Below are 23055 nucleotides of genomic sequence, written 5' to 3'. Positions count from 1 at the left end.
AGAATGAAATATAGTTTCTGCAAAGTAAGTTTATATTTGAGTCTATGTCAGTTACATGGATTGATGCTGTTTCCTATTCTTATCAAAGACCCATTTGATCCTTTAGGAAATTCAAATGATTGCGATACAGGCTTCAAAATATTATTTATATAATCAATACAGAAGTCAAGAGTAAATGAGAAGGTGAGATAGAATACATTAAAGTCATGAAAGCACCTCATACTATTTGTTTGCCTAACTAGAAGTCTCATGAATTCAGAGTAATAATGGGACACTAAATAATTACCAACTTCTAATCTGACCATCATGATTTTTGCTTTGCCAGTCATGTATTTGATTAGCTAAATGTTTTTCTTCCTCTTTTTGTTTTTCCCTTCTCCCATTCCTAAGTTTGTCTCACTCCTTTTACTAAAACATATGCACACACAACAACAGAAATAGAAAAATAATTAATATACTTTCTGTCTTTTAGTTTCTTCACTGTTACAAATTTCTCCTTGGTTAAACAGTTGTCCAAGTTCCTTTTCATGCACATTCTATGTGTTTCCTTCCATGTATGTTTCATGGCGTGCTCTCTGAACCTGCTTTCTTATCTCACTTTGGATAATGGTCCTGCAAATGTGACTCCTTTGGCTCCTTTGACACCTCCCAGTTGCTGACCCTGGTGTCCTATACACTCAGTAAGGTAAGGGCATATCCCTGTCTGTCATCTGGAGCCAATTTCCTTAGAGAAACTCTTTTTTTTCCTAGGGAATGATTTTTTTAAACCCTATCCTCCTACGTAAAAGCAATGCCTCTTCAGGTTCACATAGAATTTTTTACCTTATCAATCAAAGTACAGTAGTTACACTAAAATCAGTCTGTTGATTCATCCTGTAGTCTTTGTCAATGGAAGGAGACCATTTCCTAATGTAACTTCATGATTTAAATATTTAAAAAAAAACACTCTTGTATGGTCATCCATAATTCTGAACATCTATAGTATCCCATCAAGTATCACAAAGTAGTGTATTTGGCTATGCTTCTTATACAGGCATCTTTATGATAACATTGAATTTCATTGTAAACAGAATTCTGTTTCAATTATAAAAATCCATCAATTTATAAATCATCTTCATTAACTTTTCTTTTTATTTATCTTTCATACTTTATTATAACACACTACTTAAAAAGAACTTTTTTTTCTTTCAATTCAAAGGATTGGCTTTTTTTTGTATTTATGTAGACACTTAGAAAGCTCCAAGAATATAGTATTTGGCACATTGAATTCTTCTAGTCTTCCAGTTAGGTAAAACTCAGAAAACAGGAAATATGCCTCTAAACAAATGCTACACAAACACTTGCAAGAATTCCCTAGAGGACAAACAAAACAAAACAAAAAAACCAAAACCTATAATACTTTTGTAGTGGAGAGTTTTGTTGGTACATTTATGGCAGAGGTATCAAGATAACAATGTTTTCTTTTATCCTTCTGGTAAGAACAAGGATCTGTTGTTCCTACTTCTTTTGTTATATCTAGAACTCACCCAATCACTAGGAAATTCAACACAAAGTGTTTCTTCATACTCTTGACAGTGATAGTGTCTGAAATGACCATCATGTACTTCAACCTTATAGTTCCAAAGTTATCCTAAGAAATGCAGATTTTGATGCTTTCAGATCCTTTGTACATGGCTTAAGGAATTTGCTTTTCTTACACTCTGCTGTTAACAAGTATGAATGATAAATTCAACTCCATTAAAATTAATTTGTTTGTTTGCTTGAGGCTGACAGGTAAAAGTCTTTTCAACTTACACCGTAGACTGTATTTAGTTCCTTGGAAACTTCTCAACAATCAATTGTTTTACTATCTTTAAAGAAAATAAAATTTAGTTCGGAACAGAAATATTTACATCTGAGGAAAATGCACAATTATCATCAAATTTTATACCAAATGATTTTGCTATAACATAAAAATAACATTGAGAGACTTTTTCCCCCGAAAATAAAAATTATTAAATATTTTTTAGCAAAAAAATGCAAGGATTAAGAGAACAAATAGGAAAACTATTACAGAAGTATTGTAAATATATCATTCTCCTAAAAGGGAGTGTCTGGTTCATCTTTAAGTACAACTTAACTTGATGGCCATTTGAATTCTTCAGAGTATTAATCATCATCTCATAATTAATTCAGACACTGGGAAAAAATGGTCTTTTTACTGCTTCACAGATTTCTCTTCCAACTGTATTATCATTGCATGTTCATTTAATAAAGTCAGGGAAAAACCTGCCACCAACAAAATTTAAAAACCTGGAGGCAAGAAATATGTTTCCTTTGCTTTGAAAGAAGTTGAAATCACATAACTGGAGAAGAGAATGCTACCAAAAACTAGGTAAAATGAAAAGAAAACTCCATAACACAAATGTAGTATTAAAAAGCTGGCATTTCTTATTCAGCTGGATGCAGAGTGGGATAGCTCCTCCCAAAAGTGGTGCATATTGGATACAGGAAAGTTTCTGTTCATATACTTTATTTTACATATTCACTGATGGTCCCAGACTAAACATACATATGTTAATAATTTCCTCAAAATCATTAATATTATTTCCCTTACTCTTTTTAAATGTGTTCACCTATTCTGGGAGTCTCTCTGGTGGTCCCTGGAGGTCATAGACCCCAATATTCCAGGTGACCTGGCTGAGTTGGAAGGACACTGAGGTTGGTAAACTTCCAGCTCTTCTTCCACAATGGGCATTGTGCAGTTCCATAGGCCAGTAGTTTTGGAGAAACAAGCGTAGTGTTAGCTCACCATGTGTAACATCTGGTAACAAGAATATCTTATAGTATCTCATCAATAAAGTGAGAAGGCTTGTTTGGGAACAGAAAAACCATTTTTCCACTAAAGTAAAAGGATTGTCATGAACTTCATTACAAGATAAAAGCATTCTCCCATTCATCTCTTATACTCTTACAGCAGGAAGCCAATGTCACCAAAATATTCAAGTGTGTTATCAGTACAAACTCACCTGCAGATTTATTTCAAAATTTTATTTTAAAACTTTTTATCTGATTTTTTGTGAATTTGTTGAAGAAAAATGTGCAATACAGATTACATTCACATAGGGTACTCCACTAAAGGAAATTAAACTGATTGACAAGTAAATTGAAGCAGTTACCAATCTGGCTATGGGAAAAGATGAGAGAGCATTTTTTTTGGAAAGCTGAACAATTCAGTTAAAAAATAATAGTTTTGTATGTTGTCTCAACTCATATATTTCACAGATCAAAATCAGGCTGTAGATGGGCTCCAAATGACTGAAATCTGCCAATTTAACTGTAGGGACTTGTCGTGGTTTTAAACCACTAACTAAGAAAATTACTTACTTCTTGCTGTGAGATATGGATTAGAATAAGAGCAAAACAGGCATACAACTTAAAAGGGAAAAAAAGAAAGTTTATTGACAAACCACAATAATAAGAACACCAGAATAAACTTCCAGAAAAACCTTTCCATCCCCTATCTACCCACTATTCCCTTGTTCACATGACAACAGAGACAAAAACTCTGGAACTCTGATGGTTAAAACAGTCCCAATTCTTGCTAGTCTTTTTACCAGTCTTTATAGAGAAACAGAAGTTTCTTCCTGTTAATTTATGGAGTTTCTCACGAGAAAACTATTTTTGTTATAGTTTTCTATTGCCCTAATGTTAGCTGCTCAGAGCTGCTATTATTAGAGTTCACTCCTCCCATTTTCACATCACTCTGAAGTGTGTATGGGCCATGAGTCTAGAGATAGCATTTTTAAGGATAAGTTATTCAAAGGTAAAAAAAAGTCTTCTTCATCTGTTTCTGTGAGCTTCACCAGAAAACAGTTTTCTCATTGCCTCTCAAGGCTTTAAATCTCCCAACAGTTTTCTCATTGCCTCTCAAGGCTTTTAATCTCCCAGCACTTCACTATACTATAATTACTCTTTACTCAAATTTACACTTTGAACACTATTCCTCTCTAGATCCTATATCATGAATTAAGGGAGTTCTTTTCAGGACTTCATTGTCCATCTCCATAGTTTTAACAGGGAGATATTCCAGCTTAATTAAAGCATCTTCTTAATTCTCTACCTTTCCTGAAGCTTCTTTTCTTTCCTGTCACTGGTAGTTTATAAAGTCTCTTTTCATGTTGATCTCTCTCTCTCTCTCTCTCTGGATAAAAAGATTAATCCGCAAGTCTCATCTGGGTAATGAAAGAGTTAAAATCTTGCCCAGGCTTTTGTAGATGGTTTGGAGATCTCTGCCGAACAGGAGCTGGAGCCGTCTGTGATGGAAAGTTCCTCATGGCTGCTCTGGAGCGTGTAGTCGCTGCTCCAACCCGCTGCAAGTCCAGGGCCTCTCTCTTTCTTCACTGAGCAGTTTCTAGCGAATTAGTTACAGCAAAACCTGCAGCCGAGCCAGAGATCGGCTCGGCCCGGCCCGGGCCCGAGGAAAACCTTCCCCAGCCCCCCCATCTCCCGGCCTGGAGACGGGGCAGGCCCGGCCCCATCCCCGCCCGGCCGCATGGCCTGGGCAGGGACGGGAGGCCTGGAGCTCCGGACCCTCCACAGCCAGGAAACAAAGAGAACCCAGAGAGCTCTGCTTTTACATTTTAAGGTAGGGTTCACAAGTTGATCCCACTTTTCAATGGCCTAAACTGCTGTCAATTCCCAGCAATGACCGATAATTGGTCAGGAGAAAAGACTCCAAGCACTTCCCAGCAACTCCAGCTCCCTTAAAGGTAAAGTAACTCCATGACAGGACTACATCTATACTGTGAGCCAAGGAGGTGTGCAGCTCCTCCATCTGAATACTTGTGCCATCTACCTGTTGAAATATTTGCAAAGCCAAGCAGAGTGGCCAGGAGGGAGCCATGGCAAAATCCCAAAGATCTTAACAGGACTACTGGAAAGCAGCAAAGATAAGCCGTTATGCACAGAGAACCTGATGATATTTGTCTAATTATTTGAGCACCAAGAGAACACATCACTGAACTATACTTTTATACATTTTGAAATAATAATAGCTGCAGTTTGTTTACACAAACCAATGTTATTTAAAGGTTTAGTTTGATTCCCAAAGGGGAAGGGCACCTCAGGGCTCCTACACTTATGGTATATGAGTGTAGGAGAAACAGTTCCAAAATTCTGGCAAAATAAATTAAAAAAAAAGCGCCAAACCAAAACCCCCCAAAAAAACACTTTGGGGCAGATTCCTGCTAACACGCAATCATTATATACCACAAAGAAACCAAACAAAAAAACAAACAAACAAAAAATCACCGAAATCTAGATATGAAATAGTCGGGGAGTTTTGATAAAATCATCAGCAATATTCAGCATTTTAGCTAAAGAGCTGGTGATATTTACAGTTTTCAGGAAAATAAAAAAAGGTAGGAAAGGTTGTCCTAAATAGTTTCTACAGCTTCCCATCACAGTGAACACTGAAATACAGGTTTCTGTGGCAGCTTGATCCACCCATGCTAATAGTATATGTTGCAACCCTATGCCTTTGCAAGTAATTTTGACATTAAGAAACTCCAGCATACTTTGCAAGTACATCCATTTTCTAGTTATTTTTACATGGACCTTGCCAAACATATGATCTCTTATCAATGGAAGTGTAGATTTGACAAATACGCTAACAAAGTAAAGTTACTTCTAAAAAGGAAAATAAGTATTCTTTAAAGGAGTTTGAAATGTTAAAATTCTTATGCTGATGCACAAATTGTAGTTGAGAATACACAGATCTTTTAAGATGCAATGCAGTAATTTATGCTCATTAACTCACAAGAGCTCATGAATGATTTATAAAGATCAGTTTTGCACTACATCGGCAAAATCATCACATTCTCACAGAAGAAAACCCCCTGCAACAAAAACATTAATGAGGAGTGGAAAATCAAAATGTTTGATAGCTCAATCTGCATCATTTAACTCATATTATGAAGTCTCTAGCACATGCCAAATCAGAAATATAGCAACCACAACTGTTGGTACAGCTTCTTTCTTTTGTTTTTCCTTTCTGATTTTGATTAACTTCCATGAACTAGAAGAGGATAAAAAAGACTATACATAAAGCAAAGCTGTAATGAAACAACTCTGAATATGGGATATAGGAGATGCAAGAGTAAGTACCACAGACAACTGCCCACCTAAATGCATTATTTATTCCACTTGGTAATTAATTAAATGGAAGTGTGGACACACAGAAGCCATAATAATTTTGGTTGGTACCCACTACCAGCCCAAGCACAATTTTGTAGCCTTCAGTGCCCACAAATCCTTTTTTGCAGGGCTGCTTTCAATACATTCATCCCCCAGCCAATGGTTGGTAGTTGTCCTTACTCAAATGCAGGAATTTGCACTTGGAGTTACTAATCCCTCTATGTTCATTATAACCACCTTTCTGCCTCGAGTAACCCAAATTAAGGATATTTTTCAGGATTAAAGCACATTTTTTACTGCTGTACAGACACATACTTTGGATTTTCTCCTTACCATTAGGTCCTTTAATCCATGAAAGCCATCTCCTCTAATTCTTCCTGTAATACTACTTCCAGCCCCTGTGATGGATAATTCTTCTAGATTTCATTTATATTCTTGCCTTAGGCCACAGCTTCTGACAAACAACACAGACATTGTATTTCAAATTAATGCATCACTTTCTAGGATTGCAAAAAAAGTGACAAACTATCCATATTCCTGCCTTGGGAGAAGAAGCAGGAACCTCCTTCATACTAGACAGTCCATTGTATTAAACAAGAACTTCTTTTCTTTGTGCAACCAGAAACAAAGGAACTGGATTAAGAAAGAAATATAATTATGTAACGGAAATCTATGGCAAAAAGAATAATAAACAGCAGATGTTGGGATATTTCTTCTAAAAGAGCACATGAAAGTGTTTTTAATGAATAAAGGGAAAATATATCTGTTTAGTCATACATGAAAAACGTGTATTTTTTTGATGAGTGATGCATGTGTTTAAATTTTAATTTTTTTTGATATTTCATGAGAGTTAATACTGTATTTTTCTTACTGTACAACTACTGTCAAATGGAGGATTTAACCTTCACTTTAGTAACATACTTAAAAATTGGCACTGGCTTTCTAAATAAAAGTTTTATAAGCAATATTAAGTTTTTAAATAAATATCTATTTAGATATTATAATTCTATTAAAATACCAACGTGTGATTCTTTGAAATAACACAATACTAGTAACTGTCACAGTGACGCCACCCTCCAGAGTATTTTGTCTGCCAATGCACTAAAAGCTTAAATGACTTAAGATCATCATTCCAATTGAGAAAACCAAGTTGTGTTCTGGACTCCAAAGGCAGGTTGTCTCGTGAGACACCTGCAACTTGTAAGTTGCTATTGTGCTATAGATCCTACAAAAACAACATTTCATATATCAGCATAATCTACTCAATCAGGCTGTCATGACTTCAGAAAACAGCATAACAAACAGTAATTTCTTGAATATTCCTCTTCTGCACAGCTCTCTCAATTATATGTCAAATGTTTCTACTGCATGGAAAGCCCTCAGCTGAAGGCTAACTGGAGACGTACTTTGCAAAATATCAGGTCACTTTTTTTACAAGTTGTAGTGAAGTCTACCATCTGCCTCTTAGAAGTATTTTACAGACTATGTAATTACTAGAAAGTAATTACAAGATTACTAGAAGTAATTTACAGACTATGGTGAAAAAAAGGAAATACATCCTTAATGAAAAAGAAGATATCTCCAGCTACACTGTGTAATGTATAAATATTACAGAACTAGAAGGGAATAACATGTCATCAGAGAGGTGTATTGTAGTTGCCTCACACATTGGAAAATGTGTTTGTTTTGGGGGAGGGAAAAGTATGTATGTATACTTTATCAGGAAATTAGTTTAGTGGGTTTTGCTGCTGTTTTTGTTTGGTAAAGTTGCCACGGACAGCACAACACAGAGGTTGGTTGCATGAGAAATTTTTGGTGGACTGTTTGATAGAGGCAGGGCCATGCAGGTGGTGCAACCACTGGTAGCTGGTGGGAACTGCTTGGAGACAACTCTGCCACAATTAGATGGCTAAACTTACTGTGGTACCAGTAGACCTGTGCAACAGTATTGAAGGCTAACCTGTACATGCAGTTTAGTGCAGTAAAGCACAGGCTTAGGATCAGACAGGTTAACTGAGTGCAGACAACTTGTCCATGATTTCCTGTCAGGATCTCTACAGAAAAGTAAGAGTTGTCTTCTTATTGTCCTTTGGCCTATAAAAATCACCAACTTCTCTTCCATATTTCAGCAGTTATGTGGTAAATACCTGAATATCACGATTGTTAAATTACAGACATCGATTAAATTACAATATCGATTATTTCTTTTGACACAAAGGAGAAGCACTTGGATCACTGTCAAGACAGCCACAAATAACACACAAAATTTAAAAATGTTCTATTACAATTACTGTCGGTGTAAAGACTAGAAACTAGAAATCATGTCATGTCAACAGTTTGTACAGAGGCAAACAACTGACTTACAAATTATTTTCAGTGGGGAAAGGGAAAGCATACTAGAAGTCAAAACACTGAGGAATGGTGACTGTTTTCTTTTGCATGTGTTAAGAACTCTTAAGTTCTTAAGAGGCTTAAGAACTTAAGAGTAAGGTTACTACTGCATTCTTGATAGTTTATATCTTCTGGTTTTTCTCCTTTTGAGAACTGGAGTGCACCTCTGATCATAGATGATCTGTTCTCTATTAGTCTGTGCTTTAGAAAAGAAACAACCATCTAGCCTAACTCCAAGTGTATGGGGAGTACAGTTTGCACGCTCATTCAGTTATACTAGCAAACTCTTGTTTAATTTCACCTAAGTTTTAAAACCAGACATTTGGTCCACTTTTCAAACTGATGCACCCAAAACTCAACTGAAGACAATTAAACCCAAGCTATTTTGATGGATGTTACCAGGGAAACTATTTGCCTTGTGACACTAAGTTCAAAGTCACCTTCTTTGTTTACACTTCTCTCTAAGCACAATGGAGAAAATAAGTGTTTCTAGGAGATGCAAAGGCTGAGAAGCACACAAGTGAAAATAAGAACCTGTCAGTAAACTGCAGTAAGTCACTGCATTCTGCAAAATGACTAGATAATCTATTCTACTCCATTCTGATCCTATTTTCTTTATAGAGGAGACAAAGAAAATATTGAAAAATATTTCTTGCTCTTCATGTATTAACTGAAATAACCTTACAGCAACTGTCATTTAATATGATTTTCTTTATTACAATTTCCTACAGAGACAAAGAAAGTAAAACCCAAACATTTGATTGGAGTATTCTCCTATGCATGTATTCAGAAAACATTGGTAATTCCTATTTAAACTGGCACTATTGACTCTTGTGACATTATCTTTTTCTGAATTCTTTGGATTCTCTCTACTTGTCTGCTCAAATGGTTATATAAAGTGAGTCCTGAAGAGGTCCTTAATTCAAGTTCACCAATCCCAAGACAGGGTGAATTACAGCTTAACCAAGCCAACAGACCTGTGTCTAGCCTGTTCCTGAAAGTCTCCAGGAACAGAAATTCCTTAAAACAAATTCCTTGAACTACTTCCACCTTCCATTTCAGTTTTTAATTGGCCGACCATTAGAAATTTCTTTCTTAGTATTGAAGAAATTTCCCTTGCTGCAATTCAAGCCCATTTTAAGCATATTAACATGTGCTCTTTGTTCTTGGTCAAAGCTGTAGCTTGGGCCCTGAACCTTCATCTGCTCATACAATTAAAATACCTGTCCTGGAACTGAATGTACGCTAGATCCTGGGACCAGTCGGCACCCATGAAGGAAATCTAACCACAGCATTGCATATTTGACACCTCCTTGCAGAATAAATTATGTCATTATAAACTCCTTTGGATTTTTCCCAAGTTAATTCTTCTGTATCTCTGTTTACTCTTGGAAACCACTGATCACCCATAGCAGGTGTTGGAGGTTAGGATTTTCTTTATTTTTATTTATCTTTCAGAGAATTTTCTCCTATCTGTTGCAAAGAGACAAAAATGACTGATTCTAAAGACACAAAAATGACTGGTACTTAAGAGACAAAAGTGGTCAAGGAAGGGGCCACTGTTATTCCTTTTCCCATATCTTTGCCTGAAAGCCCCTTAACTTCAAAGCTAAACTTCAGAGGGAAGGGAGTTGTATTTCCATTCCAAGGGAATTTCCCACCTTCAGTGGCAGACACTTGTCTTTCAAACCAAGACACCAGGATTCACAACAACCACTTCACAAATAAGAATTGTAGCATCTCTATTACAACTAAATTATTTATATAGCCATGTTTAAGTTGCCTGCTAACAGTCATAGCAAGAGATAAAAAATTTGCACTTTATTGATTTATAAATCCCTAAAATGTAGAGGTTGTATTTAAAAATTTTAAAATTTTATTATTTTTTATTAAAAGTACTAAGAAGAAACAAGAAAATAATTACTGCCATGGAATTCCTTAATTTCTTCTCCCACCCTATTGTCAGCACTGTAAACATGAGACTGATGAACGGTATATACTACAGTTTCTCTCAGATTTTTCATAAGGTTTAGAGTACCACCATCTGGGATATGAGGTTATAATTGTTAGAGTGGTTAAGGCTCATGCTCACCAGAAGGCCCTGTGGCAAAGGCAGAGCTGTGGGCTGCACGCTTCAGGGTTGGTTGAGGGGTCAGAGGCAGTTTGGAGTGAAGAGAGAGTCAGCTGAGGCCTGCTGGGAGTAAGATCGTGATTGGCTGGAGGAACCGCGGACACCTATGAGCACGAAGCTGATTGGGTGATAGGATGCATGGACAGCATATGAGCAAGACGCTGATTGGATAGAAGAACGTTTGGACTACATATGAGAAGGAAGCTGATTGGGTGGCAGGCTGCATGGACAGCAGCGCTGCAGCTGGGCCAGCCAATGGATGCCTTTCTTCTCTTAAGTTCTGTTAGGTCTTGGTTTGGTTTCAGTAATGTCAGGTGGAGATTAAAGGTATAAAAAGGGTGCAATTTCTACAATAAAGTGATCTCCTCTGGATTCTTCGGATGTCACTTTGTTCCCCCTTGCTACACCACCACAGGCATTTAAATAGCTTGCTCTGGAGGATCATGAAACAGGAAGCCTCTCTACCCTTGGCAATCTTTTAGAGCACACACATACAATATAAAACACTGGAAATAGTGAAAATGCAAGCAGTTGAGTTAGATCACACTGGACTAAGTGCACTGAACAAGGCATATCTTTTCCTTAATGCAAAACAATATGATCAGGAATGAAGCATTCATTCAAAAGCACTTTGTTGTTGTTGTTGTTGCTTTGTTTGTTGTTACTGGGGGTTTTTTGATTTGGTTTGGTTTTATTTTTGTTTGGGTTTTGTTGTTTTGGGGTTTTTTTGCAATAATGTCAGTACTAGTGGGAGAGCAAGTAGAAATATATTTCTATTGCCTGATTAAGAAAAAGAAACCTGAAAGTAATGATGACAAAAGAAACAGCTCATTACATAAGCTGCATTAGGAAGCTTCATTTTCAGTTACATCAGTTGTGATTCATTACTACAGCTTAAGGCAAAGGGAAATGTCAGCATGTAACATATGTGAGCATTTAGGTAACTTTGCTGATGGGAGCTGGGACCATTGGAGGGAGCAGGTAAATCTTTATCTGAATTGCATTAACGTGTCTACAAGAAAGGCACAGAGAGCTCCTGGGACCCTCTGACTCAGGACTGAGTAGGCACTGGGCCCTTTTCCCCCAGGCTGTAGATGGAAAGTCAGATGGCTGCTAAGTTCTTTTAGGAGGGAGGCTTGGAACAGCAGAGCAAACATACAGTACAACTGCTCTACAGTAACCCTACCCTACTCTTTATTTCCTACAGAACATCTCTCACACAGGTGGGTGTCACCATCTCACCATATTTTTCGATTATTTGTAAGATTAAGGTTTTTATGGAATCAGACCTTATATCATGTTATCAATAATCAGCAAACAGGACTATTCTTTCCTTTATAGATGTGCTTACCTCTCTGAAAAAACAGGATATGCATTTTCTTCCATCAACAAAAAGTAAGAGAAACAAGAAGAAAAAAAATCATTTTTGTAATAAAACATTGGTTTACAAAGAAACACCCCCAAACCTTCAACTCCTTAGTTTTCATACTATTTACTTATTTTGCATTTATTATTTAACAACATTATTTTTATCTTGTACTTTTCTGAATAAAACCAAAGTAATATAATGGAAAGAAGTTTCAACAAGAGGAGGAAGAGAAGTATTTTCAGGAAGGTAGTTAAATGAAAATTTTCACTAATCCAGTGTATTAGGTTCCTTTTTTCCTCAAGTAAGGATGCTTTTTCTCCTTGATTTGTAGGTAAAGTTCAAAATTTTGAACATTTTTTTTATGAGCTTTTTTTAACTCTGTTTTTATTAATATGCTAGTGTAAGGTGAAGAACTTCAGTCCAATAGGTGTCAGAGATTGAAATGGTTCATGACTGAAGGAGTTTTGCCCATTACAGCAAAACCTGTATAAAGATGCTACCACCACAGGAGCCCACCCCTCCTGAAGATGCCCACCTGGAACTTTGGACTGTGAGTGAAGCCACCTAGGTAAGATAAAGGGGACAGGGCTGTTCAATCATCTCAGGTCTAGGGAGAAACAAACAAGGCGGAGGGAAAGGAAGGCATCCACAAGAAAGCCAAACACAGAAGAGAATCACCCCTGGCAGTGTTTGGGGTGGGGAGACCACAGCCCACAGAGGCCAGGTTTATACAGACTCCCCCCAGCTGAGGTGCAGGAGGAGGTTTCAGGTGCGTGGTATAACCTCTGATCAGAGGCACTGAACACCCATCCTCCCTTACACAAACCGGCCCAGCTGTGAAACCCCAGCCCTGGGAACCCCCATCCATGGGATATTCACACGGGAGGCAGCTGAGGGGGTGTCATAATCCATCCAAGGCCCCCCAAAGTGCTCGCCAGACTCATCCCTGAGGCCTCGCAGCACAGCAGTGCCTGAGAGGCAAAGTGATGCCCAGAGGCAGAGTCTGCTGCAGGGCACTGTGTCAAACTGCACCCCCAGCCCTCCAGGGGAGGTGCCTGCGCATTCCCACCTGGCCTGAGACTACATTAATCCATTAGATTCTATGCTTTTAGGGGACCCTCACCACAAAGAAGACTGCCTGGAGAGGGTAATTTGGACTCTGGTGGGATCCACAGAGTGGAGATACTTTCTTCTGTCTAAAGAGAGAGTGTCTGAATCCGTCTAAAGTGAGTGACAACTTTCTGCACCCCTCACCTATTTTCTATTTCTTTCGCATCCTTGTTCTCTCCTTTTCTCTTTCTCTCATACTTACTATCAAATAAAATCCATACTATTAACTTTGGCATATGGTCTTGTTCGCACCTTAATTCAGGCAGAGGCATTTCTAATAACTTTAAAAAACAGACTGTAAAAATATGAAATTAATTAAAAGGAAAATAGGCATCAGCCCACATAAATTTAGAACCTTCCTTAAACTAAAATATGAGCACAGAGATGGACTTGTTAATTTTTTACTTGTCCTTTTATTCCCAGAATTTTTATGCTGTATCCCTTATTCTGGATAAGGGGTTCACTAGGCAATTGATGACAATTTCAATTCCAAGAGAAACCTTGTGCAATACATAATGGGATTGTGCCTCCCTTGGATACTGCTAGAAAACAAAATTAGGGACATGTGTCCCTAGGATGGCATAATAATACCCTAAAAGTTGTACATCTTCATTATAACCATACTGCTCATACCTGCAGGTGCTTACAGACTTTTTTTTCTGGTAGAATATTTTTGTTCTTTTAAAGGTTATCAACATTAATGTTCAGATGTGGATGGCCTTACCATTTCAAGCGCAAAATTATGAAACAGATGGGAAAAAAATCTGGCATTAAGTCCTATGGCACAAGTAGATAATTACCAGACATGACAGGATCCAAATACAGAAGTGAATGAAATTGCTTGGAGAATGTGATACTCTATGATCCATTGTGTTTGAGTTTTGAGTCCACATAACTTACTGAGGCATGGAGATTTGCTTATTTTAAGTGCTACTTTCTCCATCTTTTCACTATGCTACACCTTTAGATATTAAGACACCTTATATTGAGCCTGTGTAAACCATGAAGCATGAACTTTAGTCTGTGAAATTTAGGTTAGAAGTCAAAGACAGACACCTCGAGGCACAAAATAAAACTCTCAAAAAATGAAGGAAAATAAATTTAAAATTTTCTTAAACATTTTCATGCTGGATACGTGAGTCATACTGTGGAATTCAATTTAACTGAATCTAAGTATCACATAGCCTAAGAACAAACAATAGTAGAAATATGACTTGGGCATAAAATCTCATTTTTTGGAAGGACCACAAGGTATTTGCCTAAATGTCCTTTATTGGATCCATAGAGTTGGAAATGTATATATATACACACACATATATATATAATAGGTGATTTTCTTCTTTTTTTTTTTTTTCTTTAACATGTGTTTCTTTACTAATTGTTTTATTTTGAAACAAAATACTATTCTGAAGAAATGTCCTCACATGTTTTCCCATTCTTACTGGCTTCCCCCAGTATCTGCAGCCCACCCTCTCTTTCTTGACATAAAAACTTACATGTCATTTTAGTGAGTAGACATGAGGTACCTGTAAGAACATAAGTCAGAGGAAAAGTCCAGGGTGGAAATCTCCAGGAAAAAGCAAACCTCCCGGTCTGCCAAAATTCCAGTGTCTGGACACCCATGTTGCACAGCACATGGTGAGGAGCAGCAGCAGTTGCTTCCCAGACATTGATACACAGGAGGAGTTGGCAAGAGTTGGCAGACCATGCAAGAAGGAAGGTGCCACCTAAGCCACCAGAGAAGTTTGAAGTTCTTTTGTGAAAAAAATTAAAAGAAAGGACGGAAATTCTTGAGAGGGAAAGAGAGAATGTGATTATGAGGGAGCATGCAGGGGAGGAAGGAAGAAAAAATAAAAATTAAATAAGTGGAGAGCAAACGTGAGAAAACCAAGACCAGACGAAGAGGAGGAGGAGGAGCATTTGCAAATATTCATGAAGGGATTGTGGCCCACAGAGAAGCCACACCAGAGCAGAGGAAAAGAGTGAGGAAGAAGGACCAGAGAGATACTGCTGCAGACTGACCACAAACATCCATGTGCTGTACATTGTCTTGCTGAGTGTAAACTGTGGAGGTGTAAATCCTGTAACTATCTTAGGTCATGAGGAGACTGAAAAGAGCCTGGAAGTTATGGTGAGTCCAGGAAAGGAGGAAAGATGTGTTTTCTCGGAGTGTTTTAATGTTTTTTTCTTCTTTGTATTTTCTTACTTCTCAGTACTCACAGAAGCAATTAAATATTTTTGTTTATTGGCAACAAGTTAAGCTAAATTCCTCTAGTCAAGTTTATTTTTCCTCCAATAGTAGTGAGCAATGGATCTGCAACCATATCTCAATATAGGAGCTTTCTCACTCTTATTCATCATGTTTGCTATCCCACGCCACATGGGGTAAAGGGCACCAGGGCAGAGCAGGGGCTGGCTGGGTCTTGGCTGAACTCAGAAGCATTAGTGCTGTGAGAAGGGTTTAAGATATGAGAGGTCTGAGCAGGAGCCTCCTAAAGAATTGAATGCAAGAAAATAATTTTTTTTTCAACACTTGCAAGACAAAGCAATTTATTATTTATTTATTTATTCTGTCTGAAAACAACATAGCTGTGAACAGATGTGGGAGAAGCTGAAGGACAAAATAGCACTTAAAAAGATCTTGTCAGGCAATGAGGAAGAATTAAAAGGACAGACAAGAAAAAAAAGAGAAATGAAGACGTTCATCATAAGCAAGAAAGTTTTATACTTTTTATATTGTATCCAATATAAATTGGGCCTGTTCACCCAGTCACAGACACGAAAGTTAGCAGAGCTGCAGAAATTGTTTAGTGCAGGCTATATAGAATGCTTCAGATACCACAGAGGTATTCTTGAAAATATATTGGAGCATGCATATGCCCCTTCAGCTTTGTTCTCTGCAGTGCAAGTTAAAGGAAGCATTTATCAACAAATGGCAGCCATTGAGTCAGAGCTGATAAAACCAGGCTCCACCTCATACTGGGTCAGTGGATTATATAAATTTATTGAATCTTGTGCAAGCATATTATGATAGGTATGTCACTAATGTGTGTCAAGTATAGAATAGTGGTGAAAGAAGTAGAATTACATTACCAACAGAAAACAGGAGGGACACAAAAGAGAAGCAGAGTGATTTTCTCTGCAGCTAACAGCTCTACTTAATAGATTCCTATTAACCTTTTTGGTTAATAGGAAAAGGTGATATTGTAGAGACTACAAGCTGGCACATAAAGTACATATTTTTCTTTATTTCTAAAGTTTGCTAATATTGTTATTATTTGTAGACATGTATATATGTTTGAGAAAACGCATTTCTCAGGTGCTTTGAAAAAGTCTTTATCTGCACATTCTCCAGTACAAATAACTATTCACAGATTTTTAACTCTATCTCTAGTAGCAGTTTCTATCGAGAACCACAATCACATACATTGCTGTTCATCTTTCAGAAATAATTTGTGAGCTAGACAAGCCCTTCTATTCAGCACTAGCTTTTATCTATTACAAGCTGTGATATGAGTTCATGTTAGATGAAGGGTGTGTAATTTAGGCAGCTACAGAGAAAACACCCTCTCTGCTGTAATGTTCTCTCAACCATGAGGTCCAGTTTCAGTTATTTGGAAGTTCTATTGATTTTAACAGGAGCAGGACCATCTCCTGAAGACACTTGTGACAGGATTTTCCCCCTGCCACAGAAGAGCTTATCTGTTCTGTCTATCAGCTAGTGAGAGAGTTCTGGGCTGCCCTAGGGTGACTTTATGATGCTTGTATCCCCAGTTGTCTGTTCCATTTATGCTGGATATTGAGTTCTGCACTTTTAAGACAGTTCTGAGAGCAAAGCAGGGAGAAGAAACTGCAGTTTGTTTTCAGAGACTGCACTCACTCTTCTGCCTTCTGCTATTGGGCTGTGTTGTGTGCAGTACCGACAGTGGGAGAGTGCTCTCCTCTGGTTTTAGTTAGTTTTTTTAGCTACCTGAGGCAGAGAAATTCCCTGGACAGTGGCTTTTCTTTTCCTTGGAACTGATAGGCCCTGGTCTGGACCAGAAATTCAAAAAACCGTCAGGAGCTCACACCTGTGGCCCATCAGGGTTTGGGACGCAGCATTTTCCAATGCCAGAGGGACTGATAAGATCTTGACTGAGTGAGCCAAGCTACACCCCACGACAAGGACTTTCTGGATTCTCCATCTCTTCAAACAGAGAGAGGTTTTATTGTTTAATATTATCCAGTTGTTATGCTTGTGAATACTTTGCTTGTTAAATAAACAGGTTTTTCCAGTTTTCTCCAAGGAAATCTCTTCCCAAACCATTTGAGGGAGGGGCTAATTTGATTGAATTTGCTTTCTAGAGGAACCACTTTTAAAGTTTCCTCCCAAATTTGCCCTAAACCTGGGCCGAGCATTGTCCCCATCACATGAAGGAGAGAGCTAACCCAGGTCTGTCCAGAAAGAAGTTATTTCTGACTCTCTGACCAGAGAGATGGAATACAGTAAGTATCCCTGCTTTCAAGGAATAGCTTACCTTGGGAAAAAGATGTGGGGACATGAGTTGGAATTTCTGACTGACACTTCACTTTACCAACTTTCATATAAAAGCTATACAATCTTTCATGGCAGCAGAAGTCTCCTACACACAACCTGGAAACCTGTGGGGCTTTTCGCCAAAGCTGGACTCAACTCTACAGTTACTTTTTTCGAAGTTGAGGGAAAGGACTTTCTGTGTACTCCATTATCAATTCAGTGGTTAATCACATTGACTTCTAATTTGTCTTATTTCTTTGCTAGCCTAATATAGGTACCTTTTTATCCTGCACTGTATTTTGAGTACTAATAGTTCTTTTTGTTTTATCCTGTGTAGTAAGTAGTCTCCTTAAAGCCTTTGGTCTTATATCTTACTTAGCTTATGTCTATTCAATAAATAATTCATTTTGTAATAGTCCTAAAAGGACATTTTTAAGAACTTGGGAGCAAGAGACTTTTGGGGTGCAAGCCACCTCAAACAGAGTCACTGCCAGAAATCTGAGTCAAAGGCAGGACTTGTCTAAATTCATCTGCATTTGTAACAACAGTGTGACACACATGCTGACTAATAACATGTTCAATGTGACAGACTTGGAAAGATATTGACAGCTACTAATACAACAGAAAGAGAAATATTCAAAAAACAATTTACACTGTAGCACTGGCCAGACCTTGCAAAGGATTTGGATATCTAGTAAGATCTGTTTTCTTTCCAAGTGAATCCAGAACTGTAGAATTTTATACAATGGGTAGCTCAGGACAATCACAACCCACTCAAAAATATGGACAGAAGTTCACACAAGGTTACCTTTCACTTGACTTGAGCTAATCTACAGGGAAACTGTGACTTATTATGCACTACAGATCACAAGCATTAGAAAGGGGAAGGATAATCAAAGATATGTTCTTTAGTCTTTTTTTCATGGAGCAATTTCTGTGTTTCATCCAAACTATTGTTCAAGCTTAAAAAATAGGATCAAATTAATAAAAATAACCTGTTCATCATCAAGAGATGTAGGTAGGTGTTAAACCTGGCTTTGTCCCTTACTTATCTCTTGGGAGAAAAGCAGTAACTTCTTATGTGAAACCTGAATTATCAGCATCAGACCTCTCTGAAGACACAGCAGGAAAAACACCTCTTGAAATCAGATTAAGCTTCAGAATGATGCAAGTGTCACATACATTAGCTCTATCAAGGCTTGTGTCAGCTTTGGCCTGACAGTACAAGATTGACATTGTTGCAGAAAAATGAAATTGAAGACATGGGTGTATAGCTTGAATAATTAGAAATTAATTTATTTTCTTGTGCGAATGCTGTGAACAGCTGTGTCTAAAGCTTTATTTCTGTCAAGGTTTCTTAGACCTATTTCAATTTCTTGTCCTTAGCCCAGTAACTGTCAAAATAAACCAATATCCCTCTCTGAAATCTTCTATTCCTGACAAATTCATGCTTACTGATTCTGTTGGGCCTACTGTCTAGTTGACAACAGACTTAACATTCATCAGTCACGTGCCCTGTCAGTCAAGATAGAAAACAGCCTTCTGGGGTGCATCAAATGTAATTTGTCTGGCTGGTCAAACCAGGTTTTTCCCACTGTATCTAATGATGGTGTGGCTTCACCTTGAGTGTTGTATGCAGTTCTGGGCACCACAATTTAAGATTGATGCTATGGCACTTGAATGCATCCAAAGGCTTTAAGGCCTGTCCTGTAAGGAGTGGCTGACAATTCTGGGTTTGTCCGGTTTGGAGAAAAGGAGTTTGAGGGGCAACCTCATTGCCTCCTGAAGAGAGAAATGCTGTTTTTTTTCTCCCTGGGATCTAGTGACAGGATTTTATTCAGAGCTGCACAAAGGGAAGCTCAGTCTTGACAGCAGGAAATATTTCTTTACAAAGAAGATGCTCAAGCCTGAGACAGGCTTCCTGGAGAGGTGAATGATTGAGCGCTCAGATCATCATTGGAAAAGAGGCATTAGGATAATGCCCTAAATAATGCACATTAACTTTTGGTCAGCCCTGAATTGGTCAGACAGTTGAACATGACGCAAACATTTTGGTGAACAGGGACTTTTTTTTTTAATTACTTGGAATGATAGCCAGTATCTGATTTGTTAAGGTATAGAAAGAATTTCAGAGGGTAAAATATTTTTTTTTTTAACTGTGCTGGTAAAAATCTTTCTCTTTTTTCATGATATAGTGCATTTTTGGCAAATGGGTGATACATACAGTATTTATTCTGGACGTCTCATATATACACAAACACACTGTGAATTTCAGAAAAATATGTAGACAAAGTCTCTCCAAGCAGGAACAATCCAGATGCTTTTCTGCTAGTTTCTCTTCATATTATTTGGTTGCCATCAGCCCCATGCTTATCATGCTAACAAATACTCCTATAAATATCATAGCATAATATAATTTATAATCTACAATAAAATATCATAGCATAATATAAATTGAAATCCACAAGAAGTAAACCACTCAGGCAATATGCACTGGTTTTGAAGGCAAACACTGTTGAAAGCATGTCATTAACAGGACCCCTTAGTAGCCAAAATAATTCATTATCCATGCCACAGAATTTGTCTTCTAATTTTTTCTAATTTAATTTATTATGTAAATATAATTGAGAAATAAATACTGTTTAAAAAAAAAAAACACAAAACAAACCAAGAAATCAAATTTTGCAAATAGCTATCATTATTTGTTATTTGTTGATGATTACTCAGCTATTTGAAGCCATAGTTTAACTTACAAGATAATGTTAGTGGAAGGAGATGCTACAAAACCTGACTCAGCTAAGGAAGTTTAATGCTAGTAAAACATACATTTGAAATTGCTCAGCTTGGGTGATGGGGTTCTTGATAGCAATCTGAACCCATTTTGCACCCTTCCATGTTAATTAATATTTTTTCACTTCATTTTCTTACCCACTTCACAATGATGCAATATGGGAGAATATCTTATTCGTTTGGTATTGTAGTGGTGAATAAGGTATTTATTTCCTTTAACCCCTTCAAACACCTACTGTATTACCTGTTTATATATCAAAATATCACACTTATACTCTGCCCAGAGTCTTCAAGCCCACTGACTTTTCTTCATGTTATATATAGCCTACAATATTTTTTTATGTAGTACAACCAGTTCTTACAGCTTATCAGAACATATTCGACTTGTCCAGTGTTGATATATTTTATATATTAGTAAAGGCCTGTATGCACAAACCAGCCTTTGAAATAAGTCATAATATTAAAGGCTAAAGTCCTTGAAACCTTCATGAAGAAGAGTAAAGCAAAACAATATCCTTGTGTGTAGGAGAAAAAATGTAAACTTGTGTGTGTTAGCCAATAGTAACTTGCTTTGCCCGCAGACCCCATAAAACCCTATAAAAGGTTTGCTAAAGATAGAAATAAATGGCGTTCACGATTACTTCTGTGAAGAGTGGTCAATAGCTGGCGGTCTCTCAATATCTGGCACTTGAATGGGACACCCTGTGGGCAGGGGGACTTCGGTGGGTCCATGCACGGTGGGACAGAGCCTTGGACCGAGGTTGGTGGAGCGGATCTGAGCACAGGTCGACGCGGCCTTGGATCGGTACCGGATAGGCGGCTCATGAATCAATGGGGGCGAGTCCGAAGATGTGGACGCTGTAGAAGGGTTGCAACCTTCCCCCCTGCCACAGGCCGTTAGCATGGACCTGGAATTTGTAGCGGTGGATAAACTGCTTTTCTGCATCCTTGTCAAATGAGGCGGAGCAGCCCGGGAAAAGGACCTGGATATGCTCATTATATGGGCTAATTATCACGGGCACTTAGTAGTGCCACCACTGCTCTTTGCAGTGAAGTAATGGATGGATTTTAGGGCTCTGATATGGGAAATGGCTATTACTGAAAAGAGCAAGGACACTGTGTCTCTCGGTCGAACTTGGCAGATGGTAATTAATACCTTGAAAAACAGAAAAGCGAGATATGCTGAGGCTGTGAGCCCCATAATTCTATCTGCATCACAGCAGCAGCCCCCTTTACCTCCCACTGCTGGGCAAGCACTCCTATCTATGCTGCCCTTGGAGAGAGTGAGGGAGAGTCAGAGAGAAGAAAATAATGAGAAAAAATTCCACAGCGAATGCTGAAACAACGAACAGAATCTGTTCAGTTATGGCAGGATGTGATACATCCAGAAATATTTGCTTCACTTTCGGAGTCACTTTTAACACTACAATCTTATTTAAGTTCCATCCTTACCACCCTGGAAGAAAAGAAGCCAAATTTAGACTGGTTACCACCCGAAGCAGGGGGACATGGGGGAGCATTGAGGTGGGCTCTGTGAGAACAAAGGCATCCCGGGGGTAGAAGCAGTGCAAGAAAAGTTCCAAGGCCACGCTGATAAGCTGCAATGATCGCTGTTGTTAGCACCTGGCTGTGAGAGACTTTTCGTGTAACATCGCCTGCTTTTGTAAAATCATGCCCTTTTTTCCTCTATCGGCAAACAACAAGAGAGATTGAGAGAAAAAACTGCATTTGTTAAAGTTAACTTTGTGAGGCTTTTTTTTTTCTTTCTTTCCTTTTTTCTCTCTGCGAGAGTATGTGGGGAATGTGAAAGAAGATAACAGCAGAGCTGCAGCAGCAGCAGGGTGGGCAGTCCACTCCCCCCCACCCCGCTCCCTCTTTAAGAAAAAGCACCAGGATAATACCCAGTTTGTTACAAAGACATGATTTATTGGGTTTTCAAAATGTTTTTATATACCCTTTTAGAGTTAATTTTGTGTTTTAAGTAATTATGAGTTTATGCAATTGCAGTTTTTAGAGTTTTACTAGAGAAATTATGGTGATTCTTTGGAAAAAAAAAAAAAAAAGGTATTTAAAGTGTTTAACAGAAGTTGCCTTGCAATAATTGGTTTTATAAGGTTAAAATATGGTGTGATTTACAGCTTCTAAGAAAACCTTCCAATTAATGTTATCTACAGAAGAGATTTGTGGTTTAAAAAATAATTAGTCAAGAGAACTTACTGTACAAGACAAAGTTAAGTTAGAGTATATATTATCTATTTGCTTGTTTTTTCCACAATTTTAATAAGGTAATTTCAATGTGAGTTCTTTTGTTATACAAAACACATATATATGTGTATATATATACCAATTTGGATTTTGGATTTTAGTTTAAGAATTGGACTTGATGTTCCTGACAAGTGCTACAAAAGCTAAGTGGCAACCTGCCAAATCCTGTGTTGTTGTGGTTTTTCTCTAGAAAAACTGCACTTTAAAATCCTAACAAATTAAGCATATACTAGGCAAATTTCTGTTATGAATAAGTATTTTTAGTAACATTTGCAGTCATTGTGGGTTATTCTCAAAGCTAGATGA

The 23055-nt window shown here is 37.8% G+C and overlaps 2 protein-coding genes across 2 annotated transcripts in view; both read right to left on the bottom strand.

Moving 5' to 3' along the window:
* The window catches only part of CHD1 (chromodomain helicase DNA binding protein 1), a 365725-nt gene that overhangs the window by 100630 nt on the left and 242040 nt on the right, over positions 1-23055 (bottom strand). The gene's annotated exons all lie outside the window — the stretch shown is intronic.
* The window catches only part of LOC111940938 (uncharacterized), a 776486-nt gene continuing 756846 nt past the window's right edge, over positions 3416-23055 (bottom strand). Inside the window, exon 12 of the transcript XR_015280793.1 lies at positions 3416-4773. The gene's annotated coding sequence lies outside the window, so the exon portion shown is untranslated. The remainder of the gene's footprint in view (positions 4774-23055) is intronic.

This window comes from Cyanistes caeruleus, chromosome Z (assembly GCF_971803275.1).
Source record: "Cyanistes caeruleus chromosome Z, bCyaCae1.hap1.1, whole genome shotgun sequence".
NCBI classification, from domain to species: Eukaryota; Metazoa; Chordata; class Aves; order Passeriformes; family Paridae; genus Cyanistes; species Cyanistes caeruleus.
This window is presented reverse-complemented; position numbering and strand designations above follow the sequence as displayed.